The sequence below is a fragment of the Equus asinus genome, chromosome 4 (genome assembly GCF_041296235.1).
Source record: "Equus asinus isolate D_3611 breed Donkey chromosome 4, EquAss-T2T_v2, whole genome shotgun sequence".
Taxonomy (NCBI): domain Eukaryota; kingdom Metazoa; phylum Chordata; class Mammalia; order Perissodactyla; family Equidae; genus Equus; species Equus asinus.
Genome location: NC_091793.1, coordinates 18,778,761 through 18,791,259, shown reverse-complemented (window position 1 = coordinate 18,791,259; position 12,499 = coordinate 18,778,761).

The following is a 12,499-nucleotide window of genomic DNA, read 5'->3' as shown; positions in this document are numbered from 1 at the left end:
CAATTCAGCTGTGATGTGGCACCGAATGCCCCACCCGACTCCTGCGGCCACGGAGGAGGCCCGCCAGCCATCATCAAGCTGCCAGCAAAAGCACACTCGAGGTTTTCCCAGAGCCCCAGCCCGTGCTCCCTGAGGCTTTCACCAACCCCCCGGGGCACCCCATGCTACTGTGGAAGCCAGTGCCCAGCCCAGCCCCGGCTGCTCTTGCCAACCAGCAGGCCTGCCCTGCAGGGTCCACCCTCCCTGTGCTCCACCCAGGCGCTGCCCCACCCCCAGGCCCTGACTTACCAGGGTCTCTGCACCCCACCCCCACCCCTTGTGCATGGAGGCCATGCAGGTGGTGAGGGAACCAGGATCCGGGCTGAGGATGGGGAAGGCACTGGACACTGGGACCCAGCTCTGGCTTTGTCACGGCCATTTCTGGCCCCGCGGGCTGAGGCCCAGAGGACAGGCTGCCTGGCCCGGGCCAAAGGAGTGGAGTCCCTGTGGGCTCAGAAATGGGTGAGGACGGAGGGTGGAGAGGCAAGTGAAGCCGGACCACACCCAGGGGAAGAGCCCCTCAGGAGCAGGGTCTTTCTTGACACCGTGTTTCCCCAGGGAGGGAGACGACCCCGCGGTGCACTGTGAACTCTGTTTAGCGGGTTGAGATCCGCATTTAATAAAAGAACAGTTCATTCACAAATAATTATGGAGCGATACTGCTACCCCAGGCTGGCTCCAGTGGGAACAACACATTCCCGAGGAGAAAGGGACTGCAGCGAGCAAAGGAACAGACACCTTTGCCGTGTCGTCCACAACAAGACACACAGCCCGCGGGGCCGCCAGCTCCCGCCTCCCGCCAGCGACTGGCTTCCTTCGTTTCACTCCTTTCTCTACCAGTTTCATCTCTCACACCCTCTCTCCTTCCTCCCTTTTCTTCAGAATCGTTGTGTGTCTTCTCAGGCCAAGCCCCTCGCAGACCCATCCTGTCCCCCCTGTCACCTCCTCCATGCTGTCCCCCAGACCTTCACCTCCTCCCCGAGTCCTCCCCACCTTCAACATGGTGGAGCAGAAAAGGCACTGGATCAGGAGTCCCACAGCCTCCCAATAAGGCTCAAATCCCAGTGCTGCCACCTGCTTGCGGGCTGTGTGACCTGGGAGGAATCGCAGCCCCTCAGCGCCCTGCTTTCCCATCTCACGAGCTGTGTCCCAGGCCTGGCCCACAGGAGGGAACCTGGCTGGTGTAGCCACAGGGGCCTGGAAGGCCAGGTCGTCCTGTCCAGGGGCCTGGGCTGCTGGGAGCCGGGCTGGCCTCCTCCTCCTGTCCCCAAGGCGGGGCTGGCACGAGGTGGCAGAATGAGGAATCAATGTGAAAGCCCAGGTTTGGAGTCACATTGCCACTTCAGCTACGTGCCCGGGTGGCTCAGGGACCCATCAGAGGGTGGAGACAGATGATCCACCAGAGATGTAAGGCCAAGAGGGCGTTTCAGATGTGAGAACGCTTGTCACCGCACAGAGCTGTGCCAGTGAACGACTCCGGTGTGACGGTCTGGAAAGAATCTTCAACGCCCAGGGCTGGTGGGAGGAACTGTGGTTCCTCAAAGAACGGCCTGCAGGTGGACCATGTCTGTGGGCGCCCGGCTTTCCATCCCCCCTCCCCCTCATCCATTTCTGCGCCCACGGGTACCCCACCCCTTCGCCCTCATGCTGGGCTCCCTCCCCACTGTCCCCCAGCCCCGGGGGCCCAGGTGTTCAGACCTCCACCAGGTAAAGCTGAGTAGGTGTTCAGTCAGTGGGTGGCGGAGAAAAGACAATAACAAAAGGACCCACTTCTGTCCCGCAGCTGCCCACAAGCTGTGGCTTTGAATACTTAACCTCTCTGTGCCCGGCTCCTCCTCTTTAAAGCAGAGTTAATAATAGAACCAGCTTCAGGGGGTGTGAACATCAAATGCAGCGATGCAGGGGAGAGTCCAGCAAGGAGGCAGGCACAGAGGGCCGTTTCTATCATTATTGTTGTTATTATGATTCATTATTAATGAGAGAGAAGTACTCAGATGAGGACCACACGTGGAGTGTGTGTGTCTGTGTGTGTGAGGTCTGGTGGGGGTGGGAGGAGGGGCTGGAAGGGGAGCCTGTAGAGTTCAGACCATCTCTACCAGGCAGATCTCAGATTCACGGGAACCTGCTTTTCCTTCCCTCCCGCTGTGAAAGGCCCCCAGCTCAGACGCAGAGGCCAGCGAGGGAGATGGGCCGATCTCCCCAAGAGTAGGGGTCCTGCACGCCCAGCCCCCAGTGCCCAGTGGGACTCAGGAATGGAGCCCTGCACACACTCTGGTCCCAGCCTCCTCGATATTGCCTGGCTAGGACCACTGCAGGATAGAGGGGCTGGCAGGGAGCCGGGCCCAGGCAGGTGCTCCTGAACCGGCTGCACTGGGTTTGGTTTCCTCCCTCAGAATCTCCGACCCCGATCCGCAAAGAAGACCTGGCTATCAGACGACTCTGGTCTCTGTGCCATTTGCTGGATACATTTTTCCCATTTCCAACCACCCCTCTGGAGGTTGAGTTCCCTGAGAACAGGGGCTGTAGATGCCCAGTGTTGTTCCTAGAGTCACACTGCGCCGGGGAGATGCCATGGGGGGCAGTTCAGGAACGAACAGATGATTGACCTTGAAATTGGGAGTCCAACACACTTGAGTTCAAATTGGGGTTTTGCGGTGTGACTCTGAGCGTGTTGCTGAACCTCTCTGAAGTCAGCTTCCTCATCTGTGAAATGGGCTCATAATGCACGCCTCACTCCATTACAGAGAAGGAGAAATAAAACAGACACTGCCAGTTCTCCCCAGCCTGTGGGCACCAACATAGGCAGACGTTTGAGCATCTGCTCCCAACCCCCACTGGGTTCCGTGTCCAGGCCTCCTCTCCGGAATTCTCCTTCCCGGCAGCTCGTGCACTCGGCTCACTGAGGGCTCAGCCCAGTCCCTGGTGAGGACAGGCGTGTCCTGAAGCCTGGCTTGGCCAGCGGCTCCCTTCTTTCCGAGGCAAAGGGCCAGGATGCTTTTTCTGTCACACTTTGACTTCCCATTGCCCGCACTTTGCTCACTCTGTTCCTTGCAGCAAACTGTCCTTAAGTGAAGCATCCGGTCCAAGTACACGCACGTTTGGCCTGTTGTGAGATGCTCGCCGGGCTGCCCTCCGAAAAGCCTGCATCCGGGTGTGTTCCCAGCACAGGGAGGAAGACGGGGCTCCCTACGACTTTGCCAGCACTGCGTGTCAGCAACGCCTTCATTGTTGGGCGGCATCACTGTTGCTTTGATTTGCATTTCTGTCATTATTCGTGGGGACATAATAACATATAAACTTCCTTGGAAAAAAGGACAGGACTGCAGAACTGCAAATAAAAAGAAATTATTTGCTAGGAAAGAACAAAATCCAAAAACGGCATGGTGTCCCGTGTCCTCCTCACTCTCCGAGGCGGGCGAAGGGGAGTTTGAGATGGTTGTGCTTGGCAGTCTTTTTTTTTTTTTTTTAAAGATTTTATTTTTTTCCTTTTTCTCCCCAAAGTCCCCCAGTACATAGTTGTATATTCTTCGTTGTGGGTCCTTCTAGTTGTGGCACGTGGGACGCTGCCTCAGCGTGGTTTGATGAGCAGTGCCGTGTCCGTGCCCAGGAATCGAACCAACGAAACACTGGGCCGCCTGCAGCGGAGCGCGCGAACTTAACCACTCAGCCACGGGGCCAGCCCCATTGGCAGTCTTGAGACAGAGAAACGCAGGGGCCCGGGGGGAGAAACGTGGCCCTGCCTCGGGTGCCCCACTTCGCCTGCCTGGCCTCAGCTTCCTCTCCTGCAAAGTGGGCAGCATGTACTTATCTCATAAGGTTGTTGTGAGGACGAAAAGGGATAGTGAAGGGGAAATTCGCTCATCTGTGCAGCGCATCTGTTGAGGGTCCACCGTGTGGGGTGCAGGGGAATGAAAGCTTACACGGGCCTTGCCATCTTGGGGCTTACAGACCAGGGGAAGCCAGGCCAGGAGACGTCCTTCCCGGGGTGTCCCCTCCCCCAGAGCAGAGGTGCGGACAGCGGCGGCTGCTGACACCACAGCCAGCCCATCCTGGTTGAGGGTGGGCCTGGAGAGCTGTCAGGACTGCTGTTATTGTTTTGAAAAAATCTGCTATCACACTGATAAACTCAGCCATCAGAAGGGATGTTATTTCTGGGTGAAAGGAGATTCTGCAGGACTGGGGCTCCTTCCTGCGCGCACCCACGTGGGCCTGGTCCCTCCCGCCCAGACCTGACTTGAGCGATAACCTGGGGCCTTGAACCTGCTCCTGGCAGGGGACAGCGCTGGCCACTGCTGCAGGATGTCCGTGGCCTGCTGCCCAAGGCCTCCACAATGCTTCAGGAGCGTATATCACCTCCTCTCTGACCCCGGATTCCTGGAATTGTCTGATGGAGTGGCGGCCTGCTCTGCATCCCCCTGACAGGTTGCATGAGATTAGGTTATTTCGGTCACACGGGCCGTTTGGTTTCTTGGCCCGAACACGTGTCTATTAAATTGTTGTGGCACTGAGCTGAGTGGCCTGGCTGGTTAAGCCCCCACGATCTGCTCTGAAATGCGCTGGTCCTGTTTTCAATTGTGATATTGTCCTGTCACCAGCCAAGCTGACCTCTCCGGTTCCACCACCGGCTAGGCCTGCCAAGTACCCCTGGCAGCCATAAATCTGGGTCTGAATTAAAATCCTCTCTCCTGGCTATTTCCAGTCTGATCCATTGTGCTTTAATTTTATTTTGTAGTATCGGGTTTTAACTTACATACCAAAAAGCGCACAAATCTTAAGCGTTCAGCTCAAAGCATGTTTACATATCTACATACCCCTGTGACCACCATCCACAGCACCCCAGAATGTTCCCTCGCGCCCCTTCCCAGCCAATACCCACCCCCACCTTGAGACGTGGCCACAAGTCTCACCTCTGTCACCACAGATCAGTTTTGCCTGTTCTTGAACTTCATATAAATGGAAGCACACAGTGTGTTCTTTGTCGTGCCTGGCTTCTTTCACTCGCCATGATGTCTATAAAACGTTATTATTTTATGACGAGAAACACAATACATGTTCATGCAAAAATTGCAAATAATGTACAAGAGAAACAAAAGACCGCTTAATAATATCCACATCTGTTAACCACTCTTGACCTTCTGGTGTGTTCCTTCCTTACAGACCCTTCAAGGCAAAGAAGTAATATTTTTCAACTTAAGTCAACTCACGTTATGCTTATTCTACAGTCATTTTTCTCAGTTAACATGCTAGCACGTGAACATCTGCCTCAGGCATCCAATGGCTGCGTCACATAGCGTTGGCCGTCCCCTGCTGATGGACGTTCGGGTTGCGTCATCATTGATTTCCTCTTGTTCATCTGTCTCTCACCCTCTTGACAACGTGCTTCCTAAGAGCAGACAGCATGTCTGTCCGCCTGCTGCGGTCTCCTGAGCACTCAGTGGGGGCTTGGCTGAGCGTGCGGACATGTTGCAATGGACATTCTTGTCCACGCACCTGTGCAAATTAGTTTAATTATACGTGCAAGAAGATTCCCCAAACTGGGATTACTGGCCCAAAAGGAATGCGCATTCTTACGTTTTTTGTTATAAATTGCCAAATTACCTTCCAGAAAGACACATTAATTCCTGTGTTCATTCTACCAATTTTTTTTTTTGAGGAAGATTAGCCCTGAGCTAACATCTGCTGCCAATCCTCCTCTTTTTTTTGCTGAGGAAGACGGGCCCTGAGCTAATATCCATGCCCATCTTCCTCCACTTTATATGTGGGATGCCTACCATAGCATGGCTTGCCAAGTGGTGGCATGTCTGCACCTGGGATCCAAACTGGTGAATCCCGGGCCGCCGAAGTGGAAAGTGGGTACTTAACCGCTGCACCACCAGGCCGGCCCCAATTCTACCAATTTTTACTGAACACCCACCCAGTGACAGGCACTGTCCCAGGTGCTGGGGATACAGTGCTAAAGGGAGCCTCTCTGTCCTCTGGAGCCCACTGTACTGGCCCACGCATGTACACGCCCACACATGCATATGCCATGCCCACACATGCACACACTGGGGCCACTTCCCCACTGTGCGCCCTTCCTCAGTTAACAGTGAGCTCTTGAAATGTTCCCTGTTGGGTGAAAAGGGACATCTCATCAATGTTTTCAATTGCTTTTCTGTAATTAACCCTGAAGTTGAAGATAATTTTATCCATTTTCCAGCCGTATTTTATTTACTTTCAACACTTTTTTTTTTTTGAGGAAGATTAGCCCTGAGCTAACATCCATGCCCGTCTTCCTTCACTTTATATGTGGGATGCCTCCACAGCACAGCTTGATAAGTGGTGCACAGGTCCACCCCCAGGATCTGAACCAGTGAACCCCAGGACGCCGAAGCAGAACGTGCAAACTTACCTGCTATGCCACCAGGTGGGCCCCTCAACACATTCTTTTTTAATGTCTACTACATGTCAAGCATGATTCTAGGCTCTGGGGATACCACAGTGAAAAATGGGGGACAAAGATTCCTGCCCTTGTGGAGCTTATGTGCCAGTTGGGGGAGATAGAGAATGAACAAAATTCAGAAGTAAACTATAGCACAAATAGAGATGATGAATGCGAGGGAGGGTCATAAAGAACTCCAGGGAGCCAAGGATTGCAGTCTTAACTGGGACTGTCAGGAGGACCTCGCTGGGAAGGTGACATCTAAGCCAAGACTTACGGAGATGAGAGGACAAAGGTGCAGATATGTGATGGAAGAGCAATCCAGGCAGAGGAAACAGCAGGTGCAAAGGGCCTGCGGCAGCCATGAACCTGTGTTTGAGGAATAGCAAGGTGGCCAGTGTGGCTGGAATGGAATGAGCAATAAGGAGAATAGTAGAAAATGAGGCTAAAAAAGGTAAAATTGGGCTGGATTAGGAAGGGCCTTGAGGACCTCGGCTATACTCTTTGTAAGATAGAGAGCCCCGGAGGATTTCAGCAATGGAGGAACACAATCGGGGTTTCATTTTAATCCCATCACTGGGGCCGTTGTGTTGAGTACAGACTGGAGAAGGGCAGGAGAGGAAGCAGGAAGACCTGTGAGGAGACTTGCAATAATCCATGTGAGGATGACCTGGAAGTGGCCAGATTCTGGATATATCTTAAAGATAGGGCCAACAGGATTTGCTGGCAAATCAGACATGGGGTATATCAGTTTTCTATCACGGCGTAACAAATTATGCAGGGACCCCACCCCACCTCCGACTTCGCCTCCATCCCCACTGCTCCAGGCTGAAGACCCGCCAGACTCCAGGCTCCGGCCATTGGCCTTGCTCTCAGTCATCTTCGCAGCTCCCTGGGAGTTCTCAGAGAGGCCAACTGCCCTCAGCTGTCACACAGCCTAGACCCCAGGCCCTGCGCCCTGGGACCCCCATGCTGCATGGGTCACACAGCCCTGGGTAGAGGCGGCCGCCACCTGCCTGGCAGCAATTCCAGGCAGGGCTGGCCTCACCTGGGTCTCTGAACCCCGTTCCCAACAGAAACTCCGCACAAACTGAGCACAAAGGCTCAGTTCCCCCATCCTGACCACCATGTCATCAGACACCAAGGGGGCCCAACCCCATAGCTTTCCTCTGAATACCCCTCCCCCACAGCTCGGGGACAACAGTGAATATGCACGCCACCCCCCAGGTTGTCTGGCTGCGCCCCTGCCCCCTGCTGCTCCTCGCTTACAGAAGAAAAGGAAGCGCTAAGCTGCCATGAAGCCACTTCAAAAGGTCATTCAAGGGGAGAACCGTGTGGGTATTGGAGAAAGGAGGAGGCACAAGAGGGAGGAAATGACGGAAAACAGAGAGTTGCGCGTCCCCAAGGTGCTCAGCCTGAGGCGCGCACGCTCAGCAGGTATGGACTGAGCACCAACTATCCATCAGTGAACAAGCCAAGTCAGGCTTAGTCTTAACGGGGGCGGGGAGTCAGACAATAGGGAGTAAACAGGTAAATAAACATGCGAGAGCAGCAGGTGCCCTGGAGGGAGACAGCGCAGAAGGCCCCCCGGCTGCTGAGAGACCTCAGCCAGTAATGATGGACAGTAGTGACCATCGGCCTGCACTGTCTGCCATCCTCACAGGAGGATGGGCGTCACCAACCTCGTTTCCCAGAAAGGGGGGACACTGAGGCGCGGATGCATTAGGCCGTGCTCGAGCGAGCGCACAGGCCTGGGAAGGGAAGCCCCCGCCCCTCAGCGCCCAGCGTCCTCACCTCTCCACCCTGCAGCTCAGCCAGCCTCTCGGAGCCTCAGTCTCCCTGCCTGTGAAATGGGAATGTAATAAGGTTCCAGGGGCTTCACAAGAGTTCTGTCCGCAGAAGGCCTGGCTACCCGGGGAGTCCAGTGCAGTAGGGACCAGATGCACAGAACACAAAGCGAAGGAGGGGCTGCCGGGAGCAGGGAGGGGGCGGCCTGGGCGCTTCCACCAGTGGACGAGGCGGGGATGCGCCGTCAGGAGCCTGGGTGCTCTCAGAGACTCTGGGCATCACTTCCCCTCCAATACCCATCCACGTGGCTGCCACATTCCAGGTCCTGAAGATCGAGTCCCTCTGCTGCTCAAAGCCTTTCCATGGTTCCCCGTACCCACAGGACAATAGGGCCAAACCCACCTTTCTGTTCCCATCAAAAGCCAGCCCCTTCTCCAAGCTCTCCAGTCCCTCCGCCTCCAGGAAGCCTTTCCTGATGTGTTCGCAGCTTCTCTCCAGCCTGGCTCTTAATTTTCCATCTTTCCCTCTCCTGAGGCCCAGTGCTTGCTATCTGAGACCCGGTATGTACTCTGTCCGGAGCTAAGCATCTGCCATTGTCTCTGGCTCAGCTCTGGTTTGGGACAAGAGCAGACATGGTTTTCTTCTTCTTCTTTAAAAAAAAATGATGTTTTTCTGGGGCTGGCCCCGTGGCTGAGTGGTTAAGTTCGCGCACTCTGCTGCAGGCAGCCCAGTGTTTCGTTGGTTCGAATCCTGGGCGCGGACATGGCACTGCTCATCAAACCACGCTGAGGCAGCGTCCCATATGCCACAACTAGAAGGACCCACAACGAAGAATATACAACTATGTACTGGGGGGCTTTGGGGAGAAAAAGGAAATAATAAAATCTTTAAAAAAAAAAAATGATGTTTTTCTGATTACCAAATTAATACTTTTATACAGAAATTCAGGAAAATACAGAAGAACACAAGGCAGAAAACTAAACCACTTTATGCCCAGAGATGACCGCTAGCCCCATTTTGCTGTGCTATATTTCCTTCCAGATTGTTCAATATGGATTTTTTTTAACTGTGAAATTGGGGGCTGGCCTGGTGGCGTAGTGGTTAAGTTCATGTGGTCCGCTTCAGCAGCCCAGGGTTCACAGGTTCAGATCTCAGGCAAGGACCTGTACACTGCTCATCAAGCCATGCTATGGCAGCATCCCACATACAAAATAGAGGAAGATTGGCATACATGTTAGCTCAGGGCCAATCTTCCTCACCAAAAATAAAATAAAATAAAATGTGGGGCTGGCCCTGTGGCACATCTGTTAAGTTTGCACGTTCCACTTCGGTGGCCCGGGGTTCGCCGGTTCGGATCCGGGTGTGGATATGGCACGCTTGGCACGCCATGCTGTGGTAGGCGTCCCACATATAAAGCAGAGGAAGACGGGCATGGATGTTAGCTCAGGGCCAGTCTTCCTCAGCAAAAAGAGGAGGATTGGCAGCAGATGTTAGCTCAGGGCTGATCTTCCTCAAAAAAAAATTAATAAAAAATAAAAAATAAATAAAATGTGAAATTGTACTGGACACACTGATTTGTTAAGTGTGTTATTTCATTTGATAGATGATGGATCTCCAAGATACAGTTTCTTTCGTGAAAATGTTACTCATCACCAGTTCTTGACCAACTCCTTCAATAAGAACCTCTGGGTTTATTGACCACCTACTGTGTGCCAGGCACCATGCTGAGGATTTTGTATGCTTTCATCCTTAGACAGCCCTGGGAGGCAGGGAATTTCACAGAGGATGGGACTGAGGCTCAGAGAGGCCCAGCACTTGCTCAAGGTCACACAAGTTATGGGGGCAGAGTCAGGATTCAACTCAGAACTGAGTGACCCCCTGGAGTCCCAGTCCTCAGCCACCAGATTGTGGGGTCCCCCCCCAGAAAAGGCTTATACCCTAACCACATACTTTTGCTTTATTTTAGGGGGTTCACAGACTTTCTGAAGCCTAGCAACGGACCCCCAAGTCAGAAGGGACAGAGCGGCCTGGGTTCAAGCCCCAGCCCTTCAGTCTCTTGGCTGTGTGGCCTCGGATCTGTTAGCACCCCCTCTGAGGCTGTTTCCTCATCTGTGCAATGGGGAGACCTACCCTGCAGGGGGCCATAAGGAGTACATGAAATCCTCCAGGCAACTCACCCAGCCCACTGGCTCTCGATGGCCTTTGCCCTGCAAAGGTGCCCCCGAGAGGCGTCCAGCTGGCAGGTGCAGGTGAACTGCCCCTGTGAGGAGCTGGCTTCTAGCTCGCCGCCAGGAGCTCAGGCCGGATTCAGGAGAAGAGCAAAGCCCTTTGATGGGTCCCTCCTGACATTACAAAGCCTCTCTCAAAGCCGGAGGATTTTCCAGAAAAGGTTTCCCAAGGCTGGGGACAAAAGTTGGGGATAGCAAGTGGAAAGACAGGGCCATTTAAAACCCTGTACTGGCACCTGGTTCGCCCAGGTGAGTCCTGGATGCTGAGGCCAGCACTTGGCAAACATGATGGCCAGCCCTCCCGCCCTCACCACCCCTGCCCTCCCCTCCCCGCCTTGGGCGTGGGAATGTACTCGCCTTCGGAAAGCTCAAGTCCTCACTTCTCTCGAGTCTTTGCAGGAAGGTCACATCCTCATGGAGGCTTCCGGTGACCACCTCGCTAAAAGACCCTCCCCTCCCCCGACTCCCCACACACGACAGGCTTTACCCTCCCTCCTCGAGCGTTTGCTGTATGCTGAGCCACCCAGGGCTGTTTTCCTGTCAGCCAGTCTCTCCTCCACTGTCTCCCCTCTCGGATGTGGGCCCCCCACTGGAATGTGTCGTCTCTAGACCCCCACCAGCTACCACCCTGCCTGGCATGTGGTAGGTGTCAATCAATATTTGTTAAATGAATGATCAAAACAAGTGACATCAAGAACAAAACTCAACCCTAAGTTGCTGCCGGAGGGTCTGCTGGGCAGTGGATCCCTAACCCACACAGAGAAGTGGTCATGGGCTCAGCAGGAGGGGCTGGGCTGGGGCCAGAGCATCTAGAGACCCCTGAGAAGCAGCTCCTTGGGCTGGAGGCCCCCAGGGAAGGAAGAGGCTGCCCGACTGGGTCATGGCATCCTCTTAGAGACCCCGATCCACAGCCCAGAGGCCTTGGGACAGGCCAGAAAATCTCTATGGAGAAGGGGAAACTGAGGCCAGGGGGCTTGGAGACAGGTGCGGAGGGGTGGAGAGGGCACTGTGGGAGGAGTAGGACCACCTGTGCTTGGATCCGCCTCTGCTGTCCGGCAAGTGGCCTCCTTTTTCTGAGCCTCAGTTTCCTGGCCTGTAAAATGGGGCCACAGGTTCTCTCCTGCCTGTGTGCAGACCCTCTGTGGGCCTTTGGTGTCTGTAACACGGGGATGGCCGTTCCTGCACCATGGGGCAGCTGCAGGATTGCAGGCGATAATAGAAAGTGTGCAGCCTGAGTTTGGGGGACCTGAACACGTGGTGGCAGTTGCCATTATTATGGTTATTGCTATTATCATTTGCTGTCTCACCCGGGGCCTTTTTTTTTCAGATGTACATCATTGTTCATCAGTTTCTGTATAGACTGCATCGCGCTCACCACCAACAGTCTAGCTTTTATCCATCGTCATACACATGTGCCTGTTTATCCCTTTGTACCCACCCACTCTCTTCTCCTCTGGTAACTACTAATCTGTTCTCTTTGTCCATGTGTTTGTTTATCTTCCATATGTGAGTGAAATCATGCAACATCTGTCTTCTCTGTCTGGCTTATTTCACTTAACATAATACCCTCAAGGTCTACCCATGCTGTTGCAAATGGGATGATTTTATTTTTTTTTTATGGCTGAGTAGTATTCTATTGTATAGATATACCACATCTTCTTTATCCAATCATCAGTTGCTGGGCACTTGGGTTGCTCCCATGTCTTGGCTATTGTGAATAATGCTTTGATGAACATAGGGGTGCATAATCTCTGTGAATTGTTGATTTGAAGTTCCTTGCATAAATACTCAGGCCCTTTTTTGGACTGACAGGAAGCCAAGGCGTTCCACAGGCCCCATTCTTATTCAAAAGGTTTTTGCCTCTTGGTGTCAGCTTGATTGTGTATTATCTTGGGAACTTGCAAGGCAAAAATATCCTCCCCCACCCCTTCCCTGGTTACTTCCATCCCCCATCTGTCCCCAACTGCCCTCCACTATCGTTTACTGCACACCTACTGTGTGGCTGGCACTGAGCCTTCAGCCC